Source organism: Oryzias latipes, chromosome 11 (assembly GCF_002234675.1).
Source record: "Oryzias latipes chromosome 11, ASM223467v1".
Taxonomy (NCBI): Eukaryota; Metazoa; Chordata; class Actinopteri; order Beloniformes; family Adrianichthyidae; genus Oryzias; species Oryzias latipes.
The window spans coordinates 899,318-925,093 of NC_019869.2; the positions used below are offsets into that span (position 1 = coordinate 899,318).

Genomic DNA, 25,776 nt, shown 5'->3' on the forward strand with positions numbered 1-25,776 from the left:
GCTTCTAATAGTTTTCATGGGAAACTATGATTTTTCTTTCCATTGTTTAGGGACCAGCCAGCAAATCTGCTTTGAAATTTAACTGAAATATTTTATTTTGAAAGAAGTGACCTGCAGTTCTACCTCTGTAACTGTAGGGGGCAGTGGAGGACAGGCAGAGCAGCTAAGGTCATTTTAGTGGACTTCAGGACACTTTTTTTTTTTCTTTTTAGATGTTTAATTTTTCTCCTTATTTTGCCCAACTGGATGATCATTTTCTTTGTGGCTTTTCCCCCCTTAAAGTTCTTACCAGATAACACCTGCATGTCGTTTTAGCCACAATGGGGGGGGGGGGGGGGAGTTGTGCTCCAGATGCATGCAGGCAGACACAGCAAGGCACCATGGGTAGTAAGTGCACTCTGCAAGGCATTTTGGGGCAATAATGATTTGTGAATCACTGGGTGATGTTCTGGCCATTTCTGCAAAATGTTGGCGAGGTAATCGCTGCGCTGTGATTGGTCAGCAGTTCCAGTCTCATCCTGGAGATGCAGATGTGTGGCGGGGAGATGCTTGACACTTTAAGGTGGGGGGGGGAAAGTGTGGGGATGAGCAGAAAACTGCCTCCTGTGGGGAATCTGAAAGGCGCTCATGATTCATCAGGCTGATGACCTTTTCCTGAAAACCTTTCCGGCTGCAGATTTCTTAAAGATGATTAGATTCTTTCCAATGTAACTGGAATCCTCTAGAAAAATAACTCGCACTCTTAATTGTAGTCCAATAGTCCCTCCTCCTCTAAGTCCTAAATTCCCGTTGGTCTCGTCCGGGTTGGTGAATCCCGCCAGAGGCGGAACCGTTCCTCAGATCCACGTTTGGTCTCTTTTCCATCACATTTTGGTCAAAAACGCACAAACCCCATTGTTTTGTTCTCGCCTCATTACAAATTTTCAGAATGAGTTTTTTATTCGTGGCTCGTGTGGAACAGCAATAAGCAGGTCTGAGGAGCAGAGAGGGTTTGTCCCGGATCTGAGACAAACATCTCCCTGATGGGCGCCGTCACGTTTACAGTCCACACTTTAAAGTCAAAGGGTGATGTTGTTCACAAAAACGGTGAAAATTTGAGGTCAAATGAAGGTTCTCCGCGCGGTGGGGGGGTTCACATTACATCTGAACCCCTTTTTTACATCGTACCTGGGGTTGGGGCGGGGGGATGCCCGGAACTCCTGGGTGGTGGTGGGGTGCTCGTCTGGGGCTGTGGGCGTCCTTCTCCGGTGGGGCCCTGCGTTGGGCTCTTCCGGCGCGGCGGGGGGGCTGCTCTCCTGGCTGGGCTGGGGCGGCGCTCTCTTTCCCTCCGTGCCTCCCTGCTCTCTGGCTCTGGGGGCCTTGCGGCGGTCCTGCTGGCCCTGGCCTGGGTGGCGGGCTTGGTCGCCCGGGCGGTGGTTGTTCCCTGCCGGTTCCCGTGTGGCGTTGGGGGGATTCCGGCTGCCGCTGCTGCTGCGGTGGGGGTCTTGGTATGGGGATGGCTGGGCACTCTCCCTCCTTCTTTACACATTCCTCCATCCATTTTAGAAGAACATAAACACTCACCTGAGCACAGGTGTTAGCTCACCTTTGCACTAATAGTTTGCGTGATAGAATGAATAAAATATTTCACACTAGTTGGTTTTAAGGCATAAGTATGCGTGTGAACACTATCTGTTTTGTGTGCATGTTGACATGTGGACATTATTGCAGCTAGCAGGTGTGTTGATAACATTTGAGTGTGTGGATAGGCTCCGCCCTTTTTGTACTACATTTGAACCTTACCATAATGATTAACAACCAGTAAACTTGTTGCTGTATGCTGCTTCATGGTCTTACCCACCTTCCCCTCCTATTATCAACCTCCTACCCCCCCCCCCCCCTCTCTCTAACGTCCCTCCCTCTTCTTCCCCTCTTTCCTTTTCCGTCCGGTCCAACACCAAAGATTTTCAAACATGTTTGAGATTAATAAAGTTTGGCCTCAATTACAAAAGGGGTTTATTCAGACATACCTTTGGTTTGTCTGAAGATTAATAACCCCTCTTGTTAAAGCAAAATATGTCCAACACAAGAGGCCCTCAGCTCTCGTCTGTCTGCCCAGTTGTTGGACAGGACAAGTTAAAAAAAAAATCCAATGAAGGTGAACTGTAGACGAGGATCTCTCAGAACGAGTTCTTTAATTATTGATTCTTTCGTCTGCCTCTAAACACGACGTCACTGAGCAGAAACTCGCTTTTCTTCTCCCAAATACTTTAATTCGCTTTGCCGTCCAGATTTTTAGAAACTTTATTAGTCATTAGCACGAATACGACAAGTGCTCTTTGGTCAGTTCTTTACGAAAAAAGGAAATATTTGCAACTAATAAATAAAAAGTGCATTTTCTTCAGACTGAGAAATGAAATCCTCTCCAAATGTTTAGAGGTCCAAACATTTAGAGGACCTAACAGAACCGATCCATTTCCCCAGCAGCAAACACATGAGCTTAAAAACAAAAATCTGCTCCAATTTAAAGCAAAAACTGGATTTCTGTGTTTTCAAACGCTGAATAAAAATACTGTTAAGAGGAGCAACGGCCAAAAGGCTGAAACTCTGCTTTTGTTGTACCTCTGCCAGTCTTTGTGTGCTGCATGAGTGAAGGAGAGCCTGGTAATTAAAGCCAGCTCAAATTGGCTGAAAGACAAAGGGGCGGAGCTTAAACACAAAGAATTGCCGCCGTCAGATGAAAGCTGAAGCGTTTTTCTATTCTAATGCTGCAGGAAAATTCACAAAGTCTACAGAAGTGATGCACTCCCAGAAAAACATTTCCTTCACCGTCCGTTTGTGTGTAAATTAGGAAAAAATGAAGGATTCCCTTAAAAAAAAATGTATATATCACAGACCACTGGAACCGGGACAGAACCGGGACCGTTAGCTGCAGGTTTTTCTGTGGATCTTGAGTTCTGTCTGAGGTGTTGTAACCTGTCCACCTGTGTTAATGGGTGTTGAGCTGGACCTCCATGTTGGACGGGTTCTGGGTTTGTGCTGGTACTAAAACCTGAAGTCTGCTTCCTGCTGCGACTCCCATCTTCCTCTGCTTCATGGCTGATGTTCCAGTTTGTTTGTTCATCTGCTGGTTCCAGTTTTCTGTCAGACCTCATTCGCTCACAGCAGATGTTGGTTCTGACCGGGTCCGGTTCTGCTGGAGGCGTCCTCGTCTTTCCCATCAAAAACCCAGTTGGTCACCTAAATACTTCATTAGCCAACTATTGCAGTGATCTGGTTTAACTGGGATTATTTGAAGTGGGTTATGACGGTCATAATTAATAAAACTGGAGCTTTACACATAAACTGACCTGAATAGAATTTATTGATTGATCATAAATCTTTACTTTTTTCAGATTTTACATTTTTACATCTCCTATTCTGGTTTTAGAAACAACATTTACGCATCAAAGAAAATACATTTAGAAAAATTCAATCAATTCAAGAGAACTTTCTATGCTGTCCATCCGTCCAGCAACCATCCATCCATCCATCCCACAAACCTCCATCCATCCATCCATCCGTCCAGCAACCGTCCGTCCATCCGTCCCACATCCATCCGTCCAGCAACCGTCCGTCAATCCGTCCCACAACCATCCATCCATCCATCCATCCATCCATACCTCTCTCCGTCCATCCGTCCCACATCCATCCATCCGTCCCACAACCATCCATCCATCCGTCCAGCAACCGTCCGTCCATCCATCCATCCATCCCACAAACCTCCATCCATCCATCCGTCCAGCAACCGTCCGTCAATCCGTCCCACAACCATCCATCCATCCATCTATCCATCCATACCTCTCTCCGTCCATCCATCCATCCATCCATCCCACAAACCTCCATCCATCCATCCGTCCAGCAACCGTCCGTCCATCCGTCCTACAACCATCCCTCCATCCATCCATTCATCCATCCATCCCACAAACCACCATTCCTCCATCCATCTATCCAAAACGGCTTAATCCTTTCTAAATTTAGAGTTGCTGGAGCCTATCCCAGCTACTGTTAGGTGAGGGTGGGGTTAAACCATCACTTAACTCATTTGTTGACTTTTAGAGGTAAAATCTTTTTTTTTTTTTTTTTTTTTAGTCTTTCATTTTCTTCCATTTTCATCTGTGTTTTTTTTAACCTTTTTAGTTTGAAAACCAAAGGAAGTGCTGGTTCAGTGACGGACTTTTTCAGTGACTTCATCCACTTAAGTGCAGCTTAACCTTCCTTCAGGAGGTAAAGCACTAAGTCAACCTCCCCCCATCACCGCGGCTCTTTAAAAAGGTCGTCTAATGGAGTCGGCCGGTCAGGCATCGATCCAGGCTGAGGAGCAGCTCCAGAGGCGTGGAGATGTTGGGTGGGGTGAACAACAGCAGCCGGTGGCATTGATTGACCCTCGCAGGCTGCGCTCAGTTTGTACAAGACCTCCGCTATGAATCGGACTATTGGAAAGTGGAACAACATTGGCAGCGAGGGCTCCATCTGGTTGGGCTTGCAGACGCCGGTGAAGCGAGTCTTACAACAGAAAAATCGCTAACGTCTGTCAATAAGAGCAGCAGGGGTCAGGCCTCCTGTCCTGGAAATGCTGCCCTTTAAAGGAACGCCACGGCGGTCCAGCACCTCCTGCTTCCTGCAGGTTCCATCCAATCTGACGTCAGGACTCCTCCCTGCAGCCTTTTCAAAGCCCGCCTTAAATACTGACGTTCATGTGGAAAGTGGGCCATAAATCAATTCTCACATCCAATAAGCACTTTGTCTTGATTTTCCAGCGTGGCGGATCCTTCAGGGGTTTTTAACAGTCCTATAATTCGAGTACAGGCAGAACGCCGTGGAGCCTTCGGTCTGTAGAACAAAGCCATCCAATCAGAGGTGATTCACAGACTCTGCGGTACAAATGAGGCTGATTAAACGGCACCTGTTGGGAGCAAATGGCATACCTGTGTGCATGCATGGCTCATTGATCCATCTGAGGAGGACTTCCACACGGCCTCCATGGGGGAGATGCTGTCTGGACCTGAAGCCTATTGATCAGCATGTCGGGTCCAAAGTAGCCTCTCCATCCAGGCCCCTTGACAGTAACACACTCTCAGAATGACAGTAATCAATGGAAATGGTTAAATGACCTCTCAACTCAGATGTTATGAACTGCCCTGGAACAGCAGATTTATCACTGTGGATAATGGCGCAGCGGGTGACTTATGGGCTCCTGAGGCTCCTTCAGTACAAACATGGTGTCAAACCGGAGCTCGGTGTTTATGGACTGAACCAACAGTGTCCCCAAATCTTCTTATTTGCTGTTGTGACTGAAGGACCTTGTTGCATGATAGATGGACAATATGCCAGCAATTTTCCATCTTTCACTCCTCTCAGCTTGAAATCCTAACGCATGTGAGTGTGATGGGGAACCATAGCGACTAATCAGGACGAACGATCCGTCTGGTGCTCAGGGCTGATTATTTCAAGGAGGAGCCAAAGTACTCCTGCTAATTTTAGTACTCCTGCTCCTCCAGTTTGGCTCAAACAGAACATGAAAGTTAATTTACACTCAAACTGGAAACACTGACGGCTTCAGACCCACTTTAGATACAAACTGCTGTGCAGGCGGGACACTGATGATTGACCTGAAGAGCATCCGAGAGCAAACCTCCCACCATGTGGGCAGGCTTTAAACCTTCACCCACACAACTAGGAGATCCATGGAAAGCCAACCATTTCCAAATAAACCCAGGAGCTGCCCAGGAACACAAACCCTGACATGCTTACTGAGGGGCCACCGGGGCTGATGGGTAAAGCAGCACCGCTGGGCTTTAGTCCCATGAAGACGATGCCTCTGGAGTTCTTACCACGTTCTGTTTTCTGGTCATGGAGGACATCGTTTCTGAGTATTTCCTTGTTGAAATCTCTGCAGACAAACAGATCCATGAACGTCTTTGCTTTCCTCGTCTGAGCTGGAATCTGGATCTAAACTGGACGGCTGGATAGCTGCCGCTCTGCAGAAACTATGTCCTAGAAAACAACACAGATATTTGGAATATGTCTAAAAACATCGTCATCGTCATCAGACCTCTTCGGAAACCGATCAGAAGATGATCGGACTGGGACTTGACACTGTTTTCTAGGTTTTAACTCCACTTTATGGTTTTGTTTAGGTTTGGAGATTATAGTTAAACTTTTTAATAAAAAAAACAAATCATGTTTTAACATGGATGAACAATGTCTGCAGCAAACTAAACTTTTCCTTTCCAAAGTGAAGAATGCAACATCGAAGAGTCAGATATGCATCATAAAATGATCAGCTGTTCATCAAACATGGATCAAGTTTGGGCTTCAAATATCACTAAAGTGTCTCTAATAAGAAACTTTAGAGGTTTTAAGAATAAAGTTTGTGAAAATATGGCACAAAGCTTTTTACAAACTCAAACAGCATTCTGTCTTTTATGTGAAAAAATCTTTTTAATAAATCTTTAATTTGTAGAGATAAAACGGATCAAACAAAATCTTGATCAATAAAATCAAACCAAGATGTGCTTTTTAAATCCTGTTAATGTCGGTGTGAGAAACCGTCGTGGTTTTAGTTTCTCAAATTCTGCTCAGGGAAAAACACCCAAATTATGTTTACCGTTGGGGGGACACCCCCCCCCACCCCCCCGTTCCAGAACAAACCAGGTTAGGCTCATAAATGCAGATTGAGCTTCAACCAGTGAATGAATGTAAAACCAAACGTCACATTCAGCCTGATTAAGCAGAAATGGAAAATCCCAGCAGGGTTCCCTGATTTGGGAGAAGGTCTGACAGCAGACGAGGTAAAAGTGTTGATAGAGAAAATGAAAAAACCTCCTTCACTGATGCTACAATCATTTAACTGTGAACAGGTTTCTGTGCTTGCTGTGGTGTTAAAGTCCCCAAAATGTCAAATCTTTAAGCGATTTCTCAAGAGAAAATCCTGGTCATACGTTTGCTTCAGCTTGCAGTGCTTTTACACTGAAAGGTCGTGTTCTTTCTAAAGCTGCGTGTTTGCAGACGGCGTCATTTCAAATGAGAAGGAAAAGGAATTTGTTTGTCCTGCTGGTTTGGAGGACCTTCAGATGCGGAGAAGAATTTCCCCATTGTGGGATAAATAAAGTATCAATTATTATTATTATTATTATTCACACCAAACAGCTCAGTGTGAAAACGCCTGAAGCTTTAGACACATGAACCTGAGTCCTGGATGTATGAAGGTGGATGTGGGTGTGTAGGTGTGTGTAGGTGTGTGTGTGTAAAGCAGCAACACCTACAGTCTGAATCCTCTGGTCAGTCAGACTTTTGGCTCCTGCAGCTTTTCTCATGACTCCGTCTTCCTGGAGGAGCCGTCGGGCGCTGTGGTCTCCTCCTGGAGGAGCCGTCGGGCGCTGTGGTCTCCTCCTGGAGGAGCCGTCGGGCGCTGTGGTCTCCTCCTGGAGGAGCCGTCGGGCGCTGTGGTCTCCTCCTGGAGGAGCCGTCGGGCGCTGTGGTCTCCTCCTGGAGGAGCCGTCGGGCGCTGTGGTCTCCTCCTGGAGGAGCCGTCGGGCGCTGTGGTCTCCTCCTGGAGGAGCCGTCGGCGCTGTGGTCTCCTCCTGGAGGAGCCGTCGGCGCTGTGGTCTCCTCCTGGAGGAGCCGTCGGGCGCTGTGGTTTCTTCCTGGAGGAGCCGTAGGGCGCTGTGGTGTCCTCCTGTGTGGTCTCCTCCTGGAGGAGCCGTCAGGCGCTGTGGTCTCCTCCTGGAGGAACCGTCGGGCGCTGTGGTCTCCTCCTGGAGGAGCCGTCGGGCGCTGTGGTCTCCTCCTGGAGGAGCCGTCGGGCGCTGTGGTCTCCTCCTGGAGGAGCCGTCGGGCGCAGTGGTCTCCTCCTGGAAGAGCCGTCGGGCGCTGTGGTCTCCTCCTGGAGGAGCCGTCGGGCGCTGTGGTCTCCTCCTGGAGGAGCCGTCGGGCGCTGTGGTCTCCTCCTGGAGGAACCGTCGGGCGCTGTGGTCTCCTCCTGGAGGAGCCGTCAGGCGCTGTGGTGTCCTCCTGTGTGGTCTCCTCCTGGAGGAGCCGTCGGGCGCTGTGGTCTCCTCCTGGAGGAGCCGTCGGGCGCTGTGGTCTCCTCCTGGAGGAGCCGTCGGGCGCTGTGGTCTCCTCCTGGAGGAGCCGTCGGGCGCTGTGGTCTCCTCCTGGAGGAGCCGTCGGGCGCTGTGGTCTCCTCCTGGAGGAGCCGTCGGGCGCTGTGGTCTCCTCCTGGAGGAGCCGTCGGGCGCTGTGGTCTCCTCCTGGAGGAGCCGTCGGGCGCTGTGGTTTCTTCCTGGAGGAGCCGTAGGGCGCTGTGGTGTCCTCCTGTGTGGTCTCCTCCTGGAGGAGCCGTCAGGCGCTGTGGTCTCCTCCTGGAGGAACCGTCGGGCGCTGTGGTCTCCTCCTGGAGGAGCCGTCGGGCGCTGTGGTCTCCTCCTGGAGGAGCCGTCGGGCGCTGTGGTCTCCTCCTGGAGGAGCCGTCGGGCGCAGTGGTCTCCTCCTGGAAGAGCCGTCGGGCGCTGTGGTTTCTTCCTGGAGGAGCCGTAGGGCGCTGTGGTGTCCTCCTGTGTGGTCTCCTCCTGGAGGAGCCGTCGGGCGCTGTGGTCTCCTCCTGGAGGAGCCGTCGGGCGCTGTGGTCTCCTCCTGGAGGAGCCGTCGGGCGCTGTGGTCTCCTCCTGGAGGAGCCGTCGGGCGCTGTGGTCTCCTCCTGGAGGAGCCGTCAGGCGCTGTGGTGTCCTCCTGTGTGGTCTCCTCCTGGAGGAGCCGTCGGGCGCTGTGGTCTCCTCCTGGAGGAGCCGTCGGGCGCTGTGGTCTCCTCCTGGAGGAGCCGTCGGGCGCTGTGGTCTCCTCCTGGAGGAGCCGTCGGGCGCTGTGGTCTCCTCCTGGAGGAGCCGTCGGGCGCTGTGGTCTCCTCCTGGAGGAGCCGTCGGGCGCTGTGGTCTCCTCCTGGAGGAGCCGTCGGGCGCTGTGGTGTCTTCCTGGAGGAGCCGTCGGGCGCTGTGGTCTCCTCCTGGAGGAGCCGTCGGGCGCTGTGGTCTCCTCCTGGAGGAGCCGTCGGGCGCTGTGGTCTCCTCCTGGAGGAGCCGTCGGGCGCTGTGGTCTCCTCCTGGAGGAGCCGTCGGGCGCTGTGGTTTCTTCCTGGAGGAGCCGTAGGGCGCTGTGGTGTCCTCCTGTGTGGTCTCCTCCTGGAGGAGCCGTCAGGCGCTGTGGTCTCCTCCTGGAGGAGCCGTCGGGCGCTGTGGTCTCCTCCTGGAGGAGCCGTCGGGCGCTGTGGTCTCCTCCTGGAGGAGCCGTCGGGCGCTGTGGTCTCCTCCTGGAGGAGCCGTCGGGCGCTGTGGTCTCCTCCTGGAGGAGCCGTCGGGCGCTGTGGTGTCCTCCTGTGTGGTCTCCTCCTGGAGGAGCCGTCGGGCGCTGTGGTGTCCTCCTGTGTGGTCTCCTCCTGGAGGAGCCGTCGGGCGCTGTGGTCTCCTCCTGGAGGAGCCGTCGGCGCTGTGGTGTCCTCCTGTGTGGTCTCCTCCTGGAGGAGCCGTCGGGCGCTGTGGTGTCTTCCTGGAGGAGCCGTCGGCGCTGTGGTCTCCTCCTGGAGGAGCCGTCGGGCGCTGTGGTGTCTTCCTGGAGGAGCCGTCGGGCGCTGTGGTCTCCTCCTGGAGGAGCCGTCGGGCGCTGTGGTCTCCTCCTGGAGGAGCCGTCGGGCGCTGTGGTCTCCTCCTGGAGGAGCCGTCGGGCGCTGTGGTGTCCTCCTGGAGGAGCCGTCGGGCGCTGTGGTGTCCTCCTGGAGGAGCCGTCGGGCGCTGTGGTCTCCTCCTGGAGGAGCCGTCGGGCGCTGTGGTGTCTTCCTGGAGGAGCCGTCAGGCGCTGTGGTCTCCTCCTGGAGGAGCCGTCGGGCGCTGTGGTGTCTTCCTGGAGGAGCCGTCAGGCGCTGTGGTCTCCTCCTGGAGGAGCCGTCGGGCGCTGTGGTCTCCTCCTGGAGGAGCCGTCGGGCGCTGTGGTCTCCCCCTGGAGGAGCCGTCGGGCGCTGTGGTGTCTTCCTGGAGGAGCCGTCGGGCGCTGTGGTCTCCTCCTGGAGGAGCCGTCGGGCGCTGTGGTGTCCTCCTGTGGGGTGTCCTCCTGGAGGAGCCGTCGGGCGCTGTGGTCTCCTCCTGGAGGAGCCGTTGGGCGCTGTGGTGTCTTCCTGGAGGAGCCGTCGGGCGCTGTGGTCTCCTCCTGGAGGAGCCGTCGGGCGCTGTGGTCTCCTCCTGGAGGAGCCGTCGAGCGCTGTGGTCTCCTCCTGGAGGAGCCGTCGGGCGCTGTGGTGTCCTCCTGTGGGGTGTCCTCCTGGAGGAGCCGTCGGGCGCTGTGGTCTCCTCCTGGAGGAGCCGTCGGGCGCTGTGGTGTCTTCCTGGAGGAGCCGTCGGGCGCTGTGGTGTCTTCCTGGAGGAGCCGTCGGGCGCTGGTGGTCTCCTCCTGGAGGAGCCGTCGGGCGCTGTGGTCTCCTCCTGGAGGAGCCGTCGGGCGCTGTGGTGTCTTCATGGAGGAGCCGTCGGGCGCTGTGGTCTCCTCCTGGAGGAGCCGTCGGGCGCTGTGGTGTCTTCCTGGAGGAGCCGTCGGGCGCTGTGGTCTCCTCCTGGAGGAGCCGTCGGGCGCTGTGGTCTCCTCCTGGAGGAGCCGTCGGGCGCTGTGGTGTCCCCTGGAGGAGCCGTCGGGCGCTGTGGTGTCCTCCTGGAGGAGCCGTCGGGCGCTGTGGTTTCTTCCTGGAGGAGCCGTAGGGCGCTGTGGTGTCCTCCTGTGTGGTCTCCTCCTGGAGGAGCCGTCAGGCGCTGTGGTCTCCTCCTGGAGGAGCCGTCGGGCGCTGTGGTCTCCTCCTGGAGGAGCCGTCGGGCGCTGTGGTCTCCTCCTGGAGGAGCCGTCGGGCGCTGTGGTCTCCTCCTGGAGGAGCCGTCGGGCGCTGTGGTCTCCTCCTGGAGGAGCCGTCGGGCGCTGTGGTCTCCTCCTGGAGGAGCCGTCGGGCGCTGTGGTCTCCTCCTGGAGGAGCCGTCGGGCGCTGTGGTGTCCTCCTGTGGGGTGTCCTCCTGGAGGAGCCGTCGGGCGCTGTGGTCTCCTCCTGGAGGAGCCGTCGGGCGCTGTGGTGTCCTCCTGTGTGGTCTCCTCCTGGAGGAGCCGTCGGGCGCTGTGGTCTCCTCCTGGAGGAGCCGTCGGGCGCTGTGGTCTCCTCCTGGAGGAGCCGTCGGGCGCTGTGGTGTCTTCCTGGAGGAGCCGTCGGGCGCTGTGGTCTCCTCCTGGAGGAGCCGTCGGGCGCTGTGGTCTCCTCCTGGAGGAGCCGTCGGGCGCTGTGGTCTCCTCCTGGAGGAGCCGTCGGGCGCTGTGGTCTCCTCCTGGAGGAGCCGTCGGGCGCTGTGGTCTCCCCCTGGAGGAGCCGTCGGGCGCTGTGGTGTCTTCCTGGAGGAGCCGTCAGGCGCTGTGGTCTCCTCCTGGAGGAGCCGTCGGGCGCTGTGGTCTCCTCCTGGAGGAGCCGTCGGGCGCTGTGGTCTCCCCTGGAGGAGCCGTCGGGCGCTGTGGTGTCTTCCTGGAGGAGCCGTCGGGCGCTGTGGTCTCCTCCTGGAGGAGCCGTCGGGCGCTGTGGTCTCCTCCTGGAGGAGCCGTCGGGCGCTGTGGTCTCCTCCTGGAGGAGCCGTCGGGCGCTGTGGTCTCCTCCTGGAGGAGCCGTCGGGCGCTGTGGTTTCTTCCTGGAGGAGCCGTAGGGCGCTGTGGTGTCCTCCTGTGTGGTCTCCTCCTGGAGGAGCCGTCGGGCGCTGTGGTCTCCTCCTGGAGGAGCCGTCGGGCGCTGTGGTCTCCTCCTGGAGGAGCCGTCGGGCGCTGTGGTCTCCTCCTGGAGGAGCCGTCGGGCGCTGTGGTCTCCTCCTGGAGGAACCGTCGGGCGCTGTGGTCTCCTCCTGGAGGAGCCGTCAGGCGCTGTGGTGTCCTCCTGTGGGGTGTCCTCCTGGAGGAGCCGTCGGGCGCTGTGGTCTCCTCCTGGAGGAGCCGTCGGGTGCTGTGGTGTCCTCCTGTGTGGTCTCCTCCTGGAGGAGCCGTCGGGCGCTGTGGTGTCTTCCTGGAGGAGCCGTCGGGCGCTGTGGTCTCCTCCTGGAGGAGCCGTCGGGCGCTGTGGTGTCTTCCTGGAGGAGCCGTCGGGCGCTGTGGTCTCCTCCTGGAGGAGCCGTCGGGCGCTGTGGTCTCCTCCTGGAGGAGCCGTCGGGCGCTGTGGTCTCCTCCTGGAGGAGCCGTCGGGCGCTGTGGTCTCCTCCTGGAGGAGCCGTCGGGCGCTGTGGTCTCCTCCTGGAGGAGCCGTCGGGCGCTGTGGTCTCCCCCTGGAAGAGCCGTCGGGCGCTGTGGTGTCTTCCTGGAGGAGCCGTCAGGCGCTGTGGTCTCCTCCTGGAGGAGCCGTCGGGCGCTGTGGTGTCTTCCTGGAGGAGCCGTCAGGCGCTGTGGTCTCCTCCTGGAGGAGCCGTCGGGCGCTGTGGTCTCCTCCTGGAGGAGCCGTCGGGCGCTGTGGTCTCCTCCTGGAGGAGCCGTCGGGCGCTGTGGTCTCCCCCTGGAGGAGCCGTCAGGCGCTGTGGTCTCCTCCTGGAGGAGCCGTCGGGCGCTGTGGTCTCCTCCTGGAGGAGCCGTCGGGCGCTGTGGTGTCTTCCTGGAGGAGCCGTCGGGCGCTGTGGTCTCCTCCTGGAGGAGCCGTCGGGCGCTGTGGTCTCCTCCTGGAGGAGCCGTCGGGCGCTGTGGTCTCCTCCTGGAGGAGCCGTCGGGCGCTGTGGTCTCCTCCTGGAGGAGCCGTCGGGCGCTGTGGTGTCTTCCTGGAGGAGCCGTCGGGCGCTGTGGTCTCCTCCTGGAGGAGCCGTCGGGCGCTGTGGTCTCCTCCTGGAGGAGCCGTCGGGCGCTGTGGTCTCCTCCTGGAGGAGCCGTCGGGCGCTGTGGTCTCCTCCTGGAGGAGCCGTCGGGCGCTGTGGTCTCCCCCTGGAGGAGCCGTCGGGCGCTGTGGTGTCTTCCTGGAGGAGCCGTCAGGCGCTGTGGTCTCCTCCTGGAGGAGCCGTCGGGCGCTGTGGTCTCCTCCTGGAGGAGCCGTCGGGCGCTGTGGTCTCCCCCTGGAGGAGCCGTCGGGCGCTGTGGCGTCTTCCTGGAGGAGCCGTCGGGCGCTGTGGTCTCCTCCTGGAGGAGCCGTCGGGCGCTGTGGTCTCCTCCTGGAGGAGCCGTCGGGCGCTGTGGTCTCCTCCTGGAGGAGCCGTCGGGCGCTGTGGTCTCCTCCTGGGGGAGCCGTCGGGCGCTGTGGTCTCCTCCTGGAGGAGCCGTCGGGCGCTGTGGTCTCCTCCTGGAGGAGCCGTCGGGCGCTGTGGTTTCTTCCTGGAGGAGCCGTAGGGCGCTGTGGTGTCCTCCTGCGTGGTCTCCTCCTGGAGGAGCCGTCAGGCGCTGTGGTCTCCTCCTGGAGGAGCCGTCGGGCGCTGTGGTCTCCTCCTGGAGGAGCCGTCGGGCGCTGTGGTCTCCTCCTGGAGGAGCCGTCGGGCGCTGTGGTCTCCTCCTGGAGGAGCCGTCGGGCGCTGTGGTCTCCTCCTGGAGGAACCGTCGGGCGCTGTGGTCTCCTCCTGGAGGAGCCGTCAGGCGCTGTGGTGTCCTCCTGTGGGGTGTCCTCCTGGAGGAGCCGTCGGGCGCTGTGGTCTCCTCCTGGAGGAGCCGTCGGGTGCTGTGGTGTCCTCCTGTGTGGTCTCCTCCTGGAGGAGCCGTCGGGCGCTGTGGTGTCTTCCTGGAGGAGCCGTCGGGCGCTGTGGTCTCCTCCTGGAGGAGCCGTCGGGCGCTGTGGTGTCTTCCTGGAGGAGCCGTCGGGCGCTGTGGTCTCCTCCTGGAGGAGCCGTCGGGCGCTGTGGTCTCCTCCTGGAGGAGCCGTCGGGCGCTGTGGTCTCCTCCTGGAGGAGCCGTCGGGCGCTGTGGTCTCCTCCTGGAGGAGCCGTCGGGCGCTGTGGTCTCCTCCTGGAGGAGCCGTCGGGCGCTGTGGTCTCCCCCTGGAAGAGCCGTCGGGCGCTGTGGTGTCTTCCTGGAGGAGCCGTCAGGCGCTGTGGTCTCCTCCTGGAGGAGCCGTCGGGCGCTGTGGTGTCTTCCTGGAGGAGCCGTCAGGCGCTGTGGTCTCCTCCTGGAGGAGCCGTCGGGCGCTGTGGTCTCCTCCTGGAGGAGCCGTCGGGCGCTGTGGTCTCCTCCTGGAGGAGCCGTCGGGCGCTGTGGTGTCCTCCTGCGTGGTCTCCTCCTGGAGGAGCCGTCAGGCGCTGTGGTCTCCTCCTGGAGGAGCCGTCGGGCGCTGTGGTCTCCTCCTGGAGGAGCCGTTGGGCGCTGTGGTGTCTTCCTGGAGGAGCCGTCGGGCGCTGTGGTCTCCTCCTGGAGGAGCCGTCGGGCGCTGTGGTCTCCTCCTGGAGGAGCCGTCGGGCGCTGTGGTCTCCTCCTGGAGGAGCCGTTGGGCGCTGTGGTGTCTTCCTGGAGGAGCCGTCGGGCGCTGTGGTCTCCTCCTGGAGGAGCCGTCGGGCGCTGTGGTGTCTTCCTGGAGGAGCCGTCGGGCGCTGTGGTGTCTTCCTGGAGGAGCCGTCGGGCGCTGTGGTCTCCTCCTGGAGGAGCCGTCGGGCGCTGTGGTCTCCTCCTGGAGGAGCCGTCGGGCGCTGTGGTGTCTTCCTGGAGGAGCCGTCGGGCGCTGTGGTCTCCTCCTGGAGGAGCCGTCGGGCGCTGTGGTCCCCTCCTGGAGGAGCCGTCGGGCGCTGTGGTCTCCTCCTGGAGGAGCCGTCGGGCGCTGTGGTCTCCTCCTGGAGGAGCCGTCGGGCGCTGTGGTCTCCCCCTGGAGGAGCCGTCGGGCGCTGTGGTGTCCTCCTGGAGGAGCCGTCGGGCGCTGTGGTCTCCTCCTGGAGGAGCCGTCGGGCGCTGTGGTCTCCTCCTGGAGGAGCCGTCGGGCGCTGTGGTCTCCTCCTGGAGGAGCCGTCGGGCGCTGTGGTGTCTTCCTGGAGGAGCCGTCGGGCGCTGTGGTCTCCTCCTGGAGGAGCCGTCGGGCGCTGTGGTCTCCTCCTGGAGGAGCCGTCGGGCGCTGTGGTGTCTTCCTGGAGGAGCCGTCGGGCGCTGTGGTCTCCTCCTGGAGGAGCCGTCGGGCGCTGTGGTGTCCTCCTGGAGGAGCCGTCGGGCGCTGTGGTCTCCTCCTGGAGGAGCCGTCGGGCGCTGTGGTCTCCTCCTGGAGGAGCCGTCGGGCGCTGTGGTGTCTTCCTGGAGGAGCCGTCGGGCGCTGTGGTCTCCTCCTGGAGGAGCCGTCGGGCGCTGTGGTCTCCTCCTGGAGGAGCCGTCGGGCGCTGTGGTCTCCTCCTGGAGGAGCCGTCGGGCGCTGTGGTCTCCCCCTGGAGGAGCCGTCGGGCGCTGTGGTCTCCTCCTGGAGGAGCCGTCGGGCGCTGTGGTCTCCTCCTGGAGGAGCCGTCGGGCGCTGTGGTCTCCTCCTGGAGGAGCCGTCGGGCGCTGTGGTCTCCTCCTGGAGGAGCCGTCGGGCGCTGTGGTCTCCTCCTGGAGGAGCCGTCGGGCGCTGTGGTCTCCTCCTGGAGGAACCGTCGGGCGCTGTGGTCTCCTCCTGGAGGAGCCGTCGGGCGCTGTGGTGTCCTCCTGTGTGGTCTCCTCCTGGAGGAGCCGTCGGGCGCTGTGGTCTCCTCCTGGAGGAGCCGTCGGGTGCTGTGGTGTCCTCCTGTGTGGTCTCCTCCTGGAGGAGCCGTCGGGCGCTGTGGTGTCTTCCTGGAGGAGCCGTTGGGCGCTGTGGTCTCCTCCTTAGAGCTTCTGAATGAGTCTCCACCTTTAAAGATAATTGCTTAATTGGCTCCTTTCATATGCTGTCAGCAGCTGAGGACCTGCAAAAGGCTCTGCTAACTCTGTAATTATGCAGCTGAGGCAGATCCACGCGTTGGTAGCAGAGCTGGAAAGGAAAGCTGACAGCTCCACGCTCCTCCACAGTCCACTCCGCCCGCCGGACTCTGACAGTTAGCTGGAATTACGGAGCTTTTGAACTGCAAAGTCGGGAGTGCTTGTGAGATTTGCCGTCTGCTGTGTACATGTCAGTTCTCATGAAGACGGGAATGAGACGTCTGAACCCAGACAGGCTGCAGAAACGTTTGGGAAAATCCCACCGGCTGCTGTTTGCGAGGTGGAGGAAGACCATTAGGAGGAACACCTTCCTCCTTCCCGTGCTGCTCCAGGACACAAAGGTTCAGACGAGGCGATCTGTGTTTGATGGTTGCAGGAGGAGCAGAACATCCTTTCGCCTCCGTTCAAAAAGCTGCAGGAGGAGAACGTTTATGGTCTGAGGTGCTGTCAGGAGGAGGAGAGGGGGGACCCTGAGTGGGAACAGGAGGGGGGGGTACTGAAGAGGAGGGAGATTAGTTTTGGTCTGGTAGAGACAGATCATAAAAACACCAACGGGAGGAAAGGGGAGATGAAAAAGAGAGAAGGGGGGAGGATTAGTGCCACTTCAGGAATGACAGCACGGGGGCGGGGGGGGAGGAGGAGGAGTGGAGATGGGAGGAATCCTGGGAGTTTAGTTGGGATTAGTTTTGCTTCAGGAGCCAGAGATTGAAGAAAGGAGGAGGTGGCATCTCCAAAACAAAAGTCAAAGGATGCCAAAGTGAGACTTGGGAGCATCCATCCATCCATCGGAGAGCTGATGACCTACCGAGCATCGGAGGCGGAGCATCGGAGGCGGAGCATCGCCATGAAGCCGGAAAAATGATTGGATGATCAGATTTAGGAAACGTCTATGATTCCTCAGCCAAGAATGATGAGAAGACCCTCCATCTTTCTGAAAGCCTCCGTGTTATTTTTATCAAGCAAACGTCTCTTTTGGGCAGAAACGTCATCGCGGTATCAAGCTGTGCGATACACATATCACAAATGACGGTGACAATCGCAATAAATGGTTACCTTAAATGTGCTTAAACAATATTATAGCAGCTGAAAGTATTTAATAAATCCAATAAATCCATTCATGCATTTGACCAATCAGACGGAGCCGTTTTGTGTTAGAGGTTGGCCTCCTATGTAGACGAAGGTTAACTCTTATTTAAATTAAACTGTTAGTCCCAAACTCTGTTAGTTGTTTTGCTATTTGCTACAAGTGAAATCCTCATTGCAACACGGGTCACTAATGTCACATATTGTGACTTTACTCTAATGGTGCAGCCCTAGACTCCTTAGTCTCCGTTTGTCGTTTCTGGCTTCAGATCAGCCGATGAAGGATTTCCTAAGGATGACCTTTGTTTGCCGTTTTCTCTCCATAAAAACTCCTTTTCCTGCACATCCTCTGCTTCACATTCATATTTAGTCTGTGTTTTTCTGCAGTCTGCCTACTATTTCATATTTCTCCATTATGAATAAACTGTATGAAGGTTTATTCCAAATCCACTGAGGCACATATAGAATGATGATGCTGCAGCTTAGAACTTGATATTTTGCAGATTATTTCCTGACTGCTGACGGTTTTCCAGCTATAAACAAAGGCTTTTTGCTTTGATGAAGATTCTGCATGAAGGTCATTTTGGAGCCAAAATGCTTTGATGCATATTTGCATCAATAGGCTTTCAGATGCTAAGGAATGAGGAACAGAGTCCGTGCCGCCAGCCCCGCCCCCAGGCTAACAGACACGCCCACTTTCTCCGTAGAGCTAGCGGTGATCGGCTAAACGCGTTCTTTTTATATGAACATCCATCTTTGCAAAAGTTCAGATGCTTTCGGGTGAAAGAGACGCTAAGGCCGGCTTTAGGATGACATCATGTAATGGGCGGAGTGAAAGGCGGAGCCTCAGAGATCGAGTCGTCTTACTTCCGGGTAGAAAAATAAGCTGTGAAAATACCTCAATAATAGTTTCCTCTAAAGGATTAAGTAAAGCAGAATATAGTTACTTTAAATGCACATCATGCTGTTAGAAATGGGCAGCTTCAGTTGTTTCATGTTACAATTAATGCACATTTTTTTATAAAAACATAAAATGAACCCAATCAATAGAAATTAAAAAAAGGTGAAACAGCATTAAAAGAGGAAAATCTTCCGGCTCCACTAAAGTTTTCAGTCCGGACTAGAACAGCTTTGATTAATGTTCACAGAAAAGAGCTTCTGGGCACTGGCATAAGTTCTGCCCCCCCCCACCCCCACCCCCCCACCCCCACCCGGTTCTTCTGGACCCAACAGGACCAGCCCAGGACCGTCACATATTATTGATCTCTATTTTAAATCACTCACTAAAGATTTTCATTGATATTAAGAAGAGAGGAATTAAACAACTTCAATGAGATTTATGCCTGAAAACTGAGCTTTTATGATTTTTTATTCATTCCCTGAATGTGCACATTTATTTTTGACATTAAAAAGGCCTGACCCCCACCTTGACAACCGGTGTCCCTGCGGCAGACTCGTCTTTTCTTTGGGCCTTTTTTATGGATAAAGGATGAATAAACAGGTATTGTCCCTGAACATTTGACGTTCTGTGCAGCAGATCAATCAGATCAAGGAATAAAAGAGTTCACGTCTGTTTTTAAGTGAGAATGGCGACAGGAGTTTTGTTCTGATTTGAAAAGCAAAGGATAAAAACCAGCAGAAGTGTGATGGTTTTGGCAGCGATGGAACAAAAGGCTGCAAAGATCAGCTGTGGAGGAAGCCACAGGCAGACCGTTTGTGCTGAAAGGACAATGCTGGAACATTCTTGGACAGAACGGCAGCAACAACAAACGTTTATTGGGTTTGACCGCCAAAACGGAGCGCCGCTTTGACCACAGAGGTGTGACAGGTGAGGGTGGAGCCGAGAAGAAAAACGGGGAGAAGAGGGGGGGCTCCCAGCAGATGACCGGCCCTGTAACGGGTCCGGTAACGGGTCTGCCTGTCGGTGTCGGCAGGCTCAGCGGCGGTTCTGGAGGAGCCTCGTTAGAGATGAGCAGCTCTGTCAGGGAGTCTGGCAGGTCACAGAGTGCACGGTTAACACCGGCAGACGAGCAGAACAAGTCTGCAGCTTTGCACAGATTGACTCTGAAGGCTGTCCCAGTGTGAATATCAAACCTCCACCGTGACAAAAGAGGGCGAGGAGAGCGAGAGCTGCGAAAGCAGGAGAAACGGAAAAAAGGTTCCTGCAGGAAGGGATGGAGGGAGAGGAGAGAGAGAGGAGAGGAGGGAGAGAGAGAGAGGAGAGGAGGGAGAGAGAGGGAGAGAGAAAGGGAGAGGACAGAGAGAGAGAGAGAGAGAGGTGGCAGTGCAGAAATGAGGAGACAGAAGTTGAGTTGAGTTTAATTAGCAGCCCTGGAGAAAGCTGTGGTCAAGCACAGACGGAACATGGGATGTTCTCTAATTGGGCCTTTCGTGCGAAGAGGGGGAAAGGAGGAAAGTGAGAAATGGAACAGCAGAAGAAAAGAGGAGGAGGAGGAGGAGCGCCCAGTGTAAAAAAATATAGTCTTTTAGAAAAGAGTTGAACAGACTTCTGATCTACTTCAGTGTTTCTCTGTGAATTCTGATCCAGATTCCTTTTTAAATTTCAGTTTAGTTCAAACCGTTAAAGTCCAGAACCAAAGTGTTGGGGTTATGAAGCCGCCTGACCAGGAAAAAAAAAACAGATTGCATCCCTTCAAGCTTGGTCAGAAACAAAAGCACTGATGGTTTCCCTATGACACGTTTGCAATGGGGTTCATTTCAGAATAAAAGAGTAGAGAGAGGAGAGACGTCTGCAATCACTGACCGGACCGCAGTCTTGTTCTGTCTCTCAGGTCTGGATGGACAGAAGGCCGTGTCCCACAGCCACTACGACCAGTTTGCATGGAAAAAGCCTGAAGAGCTGTGGTCTTTACGTGAAATTTTCACAGACGTACCATGAATGAACCACGTTAAAACCATGGAAGAAGTACAAAAAACCACACAAAGAACACGTAAACCAACGCAGAACGTGAACCGTCCGTGCGTGATTATGGCGCTGTTTATAAACAGTTCATTTGGCAGAAGTCCGAGCTCTGTCTCCCCCTCTGGTCACCGGCAGGAACTGTCTCCAAAGTTCTGACCTCACTTCATCTCCCAGCAACCCCAGCGCACACTTTCTGCATGTCACACACCTGACTCTCATTTCACCCAATCAACCACAGCAAACTTAAGCTCTGAACTGAGCCTCACTCAGTGCAAAGTATCATTTGTACTACGCTGCCGTCCGTACCGAGCGTTATATCTGGACCTGATCTTCCGCCTGCACCGACCGTCGCCTGGATCCTGACTGTCTCTTCTCTGGTTCTGCTGGTTCTAGACTCCAGCCTGCCCGACCCTGATTTAGCTTTGTTGACTTTAAGCTAAGCTAATCAACCTGCTGCATTTGGATCCAGCCGTCTGCCTGTTCTTGTGTCATAATTAGTAATTTGTGCGTCAATTATGTAATTTAAGCGTGATCTGTGCGCCGCATATGGTGGTTCATGCGTAAAAAGTCCGTTACACATACGTGGAACGGTCGTGGAAAGACACAAAATTGCCCATGCGTCTCATAAAAATCACAATTAAGTAACATTTACGCAATACTAGCGCACAAACTATGAAAGATGCTCATAAACTGCGTAATTCTCAACCAGCCTTAGATTTTAAATTCAGGTTTTGATTCCCTAAATATAAAAGGAACACATTCCCCTTCATCATATTTGAATCCATAGGGTGAAGAGATGAGGAGGAACCCGGCTGCCATGACACCCAAGCAGGAGGAGAGGAGGGAATGCTAAGAGGATCTAAATACGGGAGCAGGAGAGATGGATGAGGGGAGTGGAGGGAGGCAGGAGGGACAGAGATGGATGGAGTGAGGAGACGGCTGGAGCAGGAGCAGCCATGGAGGGAGACGACTCACAGATGCTCAGAGGAGATCTGGGAGAAAAAAATGACAAGTCAAGAAGTTGAAGGAGGAGGAATAATGAGCAGAGATGGGGGGGCTGAGGAGGAGGTGTGTGTGCAGGCGGGGGGGAGCAGGAGCCACCAGGGAGGCCAGGTGAAAGAGGAGCGAGCTGATTGGACCGCGTTTACCAGCAGCGTGCAGGGTTAGACTCAACCCTTCCCCCGTTAAGGATGGTGACATTATTCTAAGCATAGCCCAAATCAATAACTGTGACAGTGTATTGGTGATCAATCAAAGTGACGGCACAGAATTGATCACACTCATTCAAATGTGACGTGAACAAGGCCCGGGGATCAATATGGCGTCTGAGTATTCAGTGCAAGACAAACAGTGTGTGTCTCAATTAACTGCTGGCTTTGCAGCCGTGTTCTCCCTCTAAGGAACTCCTCTGTGTGCGCGCGCACGTAAACGTGCACTACCATGCATTCAATGAACCGCTCAAATGATCCCAGTTTATTTGGTTAAAAAGTTGGAAGCTCGTTTCTGATGAGATAATCAACAGAAAAACCCTGATTTGCTTTTTCCACGCCAACGTTAACGCGGCGTGCCGAAACCAAACAATCAGAAAGTCACTGAAGGTGCCTTAATTAGAGATAAGAGCTAATTATGATCACTCCACGTTATGCTGGCTGCATAAATGTCACCGTTTAATGAGGCCGAATGGTGCAAGAATCGGGGAGAAGGTCTTCAAGGCGACCAAACGCACATCGTCATTTGGAGGTCGCCAAAGATCCTCGCCAGGATTTGCAACCTTCATTAAAGCTTTGATGATTGCGCCGCCAATTGGATCTAAATGAGGCTTGAAGATTGATTCCTCCGATGCAGTGACAGAGATCACAGATACAGGGTTAGAACCGGACTGCCCCTTGTTACAGCTGACGCTAATTTCTTACGCAATTGTGCGTGATTTTTTGCGAGATGCATACACAAATTGGTGTCTCTCCTAACGAACTTTTCACGCATGAACCACCGATGTCTAACTTTTATATCATGTATACGTGTCATGTTCAAATGACGTAATTGATGCACGAGTCACTAATGAATTGTATATAAACAGCACAATAATCACACGGTTCATGTTGTACGTTGGTTTACGTGTTTTTTTGCGGGGTTTATTTGTCCTTCTTCATGGGTTTTAACGTGGTGCGTTCCTGACACATCTGAGAAAATTTCACCTGCAGAACCATTTTCACGTAAAGTCACGTATGACCAGTTTTCATCCGTGACATATGCACAAAACGTGGAGCGGCCGTGTGACACAGCCTTAAAATAGGCAGTCTTCCTCTTTCATTGTCCCAATAAACAGCTTTGCGTGTTGCATTGTTGTGTCTTTGTATCTGTGATGCCTTCTTTCCTGAGGATCCATCATAATCGTACACATTTCTCCTTTTTTTAACTTGTCCAACAGCAGAGGTTTATTTGAATAAACCCCTTATGTAATTTAGACTAAACGGTATTTATATTTATCTTGATTCTATTTTTAACCCTATTTTGTTGGACCGGAGGGAAGAAGAGAGACATGATGGAATGTAAAAAAAAAGGGCAGAGTGCTCGGTCCGACACCCGTATGGTATAGGAGGGAGAGAAAAACTGCCCACCAGGCAAAGACACCCAGGCGTCAGATGAAGATCCCATTTTTTCCGACCTCTAAATGTTTCAGAAAGAAGAGACGTTCTGGATGGAAAGGAGTTCAAATGCCTTGAAGTTTGAGTGAAAGATGCGGGCAGAGGACGCTGAGTGTTCAGTTGTTCTTCAGTCGGCCATCGCCACCCGTCCATCACAGAGCGAGGGAGGGAAACGGACGGCGCCGCTCAAAGGCAAGAGAGCAGCCGAGCGAGCAGGTGAGGAGGTGTCAGGTGTGAAAAAGGAGGAGCACAGACCAACAAGAGACAGACTGGAGAGGTCTGGTTATCCTCCATCACCCCGCCGTGTTTCTTCATCCCCGTGACTCTCCATGGCCTATTGGCTCCGTGACCTTGGTGTCAGCGGCGGCAGCGGCGGCGGCAGCACATGCACCTCAGCAGACCTCAAACCTCACAGTGATGCTGTGGAACGGAGCAGATCCGCTGACGGACTCAGTGTGACAGCTGAGATGCTGACCTTTGGTCCACAACGACCGTCAGCATCCGCAGATGCACGGATGCACAAACACACACGGACGCGTTAACACAAGTGCGAACATTTCAACCGTAAACCACAAAGTGTCTTTGAGTGTCAACAAACCAAATCAAGAGGAGGAAAACTGCAAACAATAAAAGTTTTATTTGAGTTCCATTTCTGCAGTAATTAGAGGAAAATGTGGATCATTTCCTCACATAAAACATGAACTTTCACTGAAGAAGTTGGTCATTTTATGAGCAAATCTTTGAAAAAAACTCTTCAGTAAACATTCTTGTTTGGAGAAAGTAATCTGTAATTGATTTGTTTTTTATTGGAAGGCCACCGTCTCCTCAGGTGACAGAACAGGTGATGTTGTGATGCTTCCATTTGGATGTAAAAGCTTCTGTTCAGAGAAAAACTGCTGCATAGAAAAGGGTTTTTGACAGAATTCAGGTTTTCATTTGGAGTTTTTCTATGAAAACTGGTGTAAATAGATTGATTAGTCTCTTCAGTAAAAAAAAGGCATTTAGTGACTGTAAGCACCATTTATGTGACATGTTGTAATCTATTTTTAGCAATGTTTTAATTTCTGCTTTAATTTTTTGAAGTCAGTAACTTCTGTTGGAGAAAGGAGATGTTTCTGTTTTAATTTGATGTTCAGCTTGTAAATTTAGAATAAACTAAAAGGAGAAGAAAATGCAGTTTTAAAAAATTGTTTTTTTTTGAATTTTTATTATTTTTATTATTTGTTTCATTTATTTAGTTTTAAAGTTTTCATTTTTTATTTATTTATTTTATTTAAGAAAATGCAGGGTTGAATGCTATATTACCTAAAGCGTAATAATTGGCTTAAAAAGACTTAAATAAATAAATTATTAAAGTTGACCTTAAATAAAGTGAAAACAGCACAATGCCAACAAAGATATGTTTGTGTAAAATGCCAGAGCCGGGTATCGAACCAGCGAGTTTCTGCACCAAGGATCCCCCATGGATTTAATGGAGGCAGAAATCCTGGAATATCTCGAAAAGTTCAAGGATTTGAAGGACTAAAAGTCGTAGCTGGAAAAAACTGAACATTTGAATAGATGAATGGTTGAAATGGATGAAAAACTGTAGGAGATGAGCGGGAAAAATGGCGAAGAGACAAGAATAAATAAAGAGAAACAGGAAAACAATGGTTGAAGGCTTTATGGCGTTCAGCCATACGCTTGTTTCACTGTCGGTGAGGACGGCACCGTCGGCGTCTCTGCCGAGCCACTCAAACGAGAAAAGCAGTCTGTCGTCGTTCATCAGGTTTATTTAATATCAAGATTAAAACAAAGGAAACAAGAAAGTTCAATGCAGAAAGCTCCACAGTGACCATGAACATAAACCATAACCATAAACCATAAACATGAACCGTTGATCTGAATGATAAACCAGAGAAGCCATGCGGTCATGGAGAATGTGGGAAACTCCTCGCCTTGTGGCTCCATTCCCGTGTGGGAAGAGCAGACGGCGTGAAGCGGTGGATAAAAGGCTCAGACTCGACAGCATCACCTTTGGGTTAAACGCCCGTCGGTTTTCTCAGACGCCGGTTGATTTTAAAAGGCTGTAAAGCCCCCCCACACCCTGTTAAGGCCCAACGCCGGCTCCTCAGACAGCACATCCGCGTGGCGGCGGCTGAAGTGACTCAGGAAACGAGTGGATTTGGGGTTGAAAGGTTTTCCTGTCAGAGGGTGAGATGGGGTTAAAGCCCCCCCCCGGCAGTCTAAGCTGCTGCTTGTTCTTCACCACTGGATCTGCTGAGGCTTTAAACCTCCAACTTCACTGCCGTCGTCTGTCTCCTCCTCCTCCTCCTTCGTGTCTTTGGCTCCTGCTCCCTCTCTCCTCCCGCTGAAGCATCTCTCTGTGTCCAGCCGCTTCCTTTTCCTCTACTTTCATTCTCCCAGAGGGCCGAATAGACCCCCCCCCACCCCCCACCCCTCTCTCATAGTGTTTATTTAAGCAGTTTTACCGTCGGTGCAGCCCGCTCCCACCATAAAACCCTCCTGCTGTCCCCACGTTTGCAGACACTCTGGGATTTGCGGTTGTCGTAAAGATTCAAGCGCATCCCTTCTTTTGTTTGGATCTTCCAGCAGCAGAAAACTGGGCCAAAAGACGGGGAAGGCAGCAGGAAATGGATCCGCTGCACACTCATGTGATGGTTACATAAAGAGAAGACAGCCCATAATATTCTGACAAGATAGATGTCCTCGCAGGGCAATTTGCTAACCTGCAGAGGGTCATGTGATTGCAGAGGATTCACATGCTGCCATCAATGCTTTGGGTGAAAGAAGCACCAGAACAAGAAAGAACTTCAGCCTCTTTCATCTTTTTTTGTCGTAAGATTTGAAATGAAAAATATCAAATTCTTATTTCAGAAACTTGCTGAGAGAAGGACAGATCCATTTTCCTCGAGGTTTAGGCCGGGAAGTGACACTTTTTTCCTGCAGTTTTCCCCAAATAATGATCCATTAAATGGAAATCAGGATAAAACATAATAGCATCTTTTGGGAAAAAGTAGTATTTTATATTTGCAAGCCGTTGCTGAGGCCACAGGAAATGCTGGAGCTCCTCCCACTCGACCCATCGAAGGGTGAGAAAACAAATTCACTTGGTAGGAGCTGGACGTTTTCTCTGGATGACGTCCCGCTCAGTCCAGGTCTCAGATACAGTCAGTGGGATAAACCCAGAAACGTGTTTTCTCATTAGTCACATGGTGGCGGTCTCAGTCTACATGGCCAAAGACA

General features: G+C 53.7%; 1 protein-coding gene and 1 long non-coding RNA gene across 4 annotated transcripts in view; one reads left to right on the forward strand and one right to left on the reverse strand.

Moving 5' to 3' along the window:
- The window catches only part of LOC105354996 (CD209 antigen-like protein E), a 686,243-nt gene that overhangs the window by 211,746 nt on the left and 448,721 nt on the right, over positions 1-25,776 (forward strand). The window lies entirely within an intron of this gene.
- On the reverse strand, positions 4,088-7,417 carry LOC110015844. 2 transcript variants are annotated; one of them, XR_002291104.2, is made up of 3 exons: positions 5,853-7,417; positions 4,947-5,077; positions 4,088-4,851 (listed from the first exon to the last, which is right to left on the reverse strand). It is a non-coding gene; the product is annotated as an uncharacterized LOC110015844 (long non-coding RNA). The 2 variants fall into 2 exon arrangements; XR_002874096.1 differs by having other exon boundaries at positions 4,947-7,417.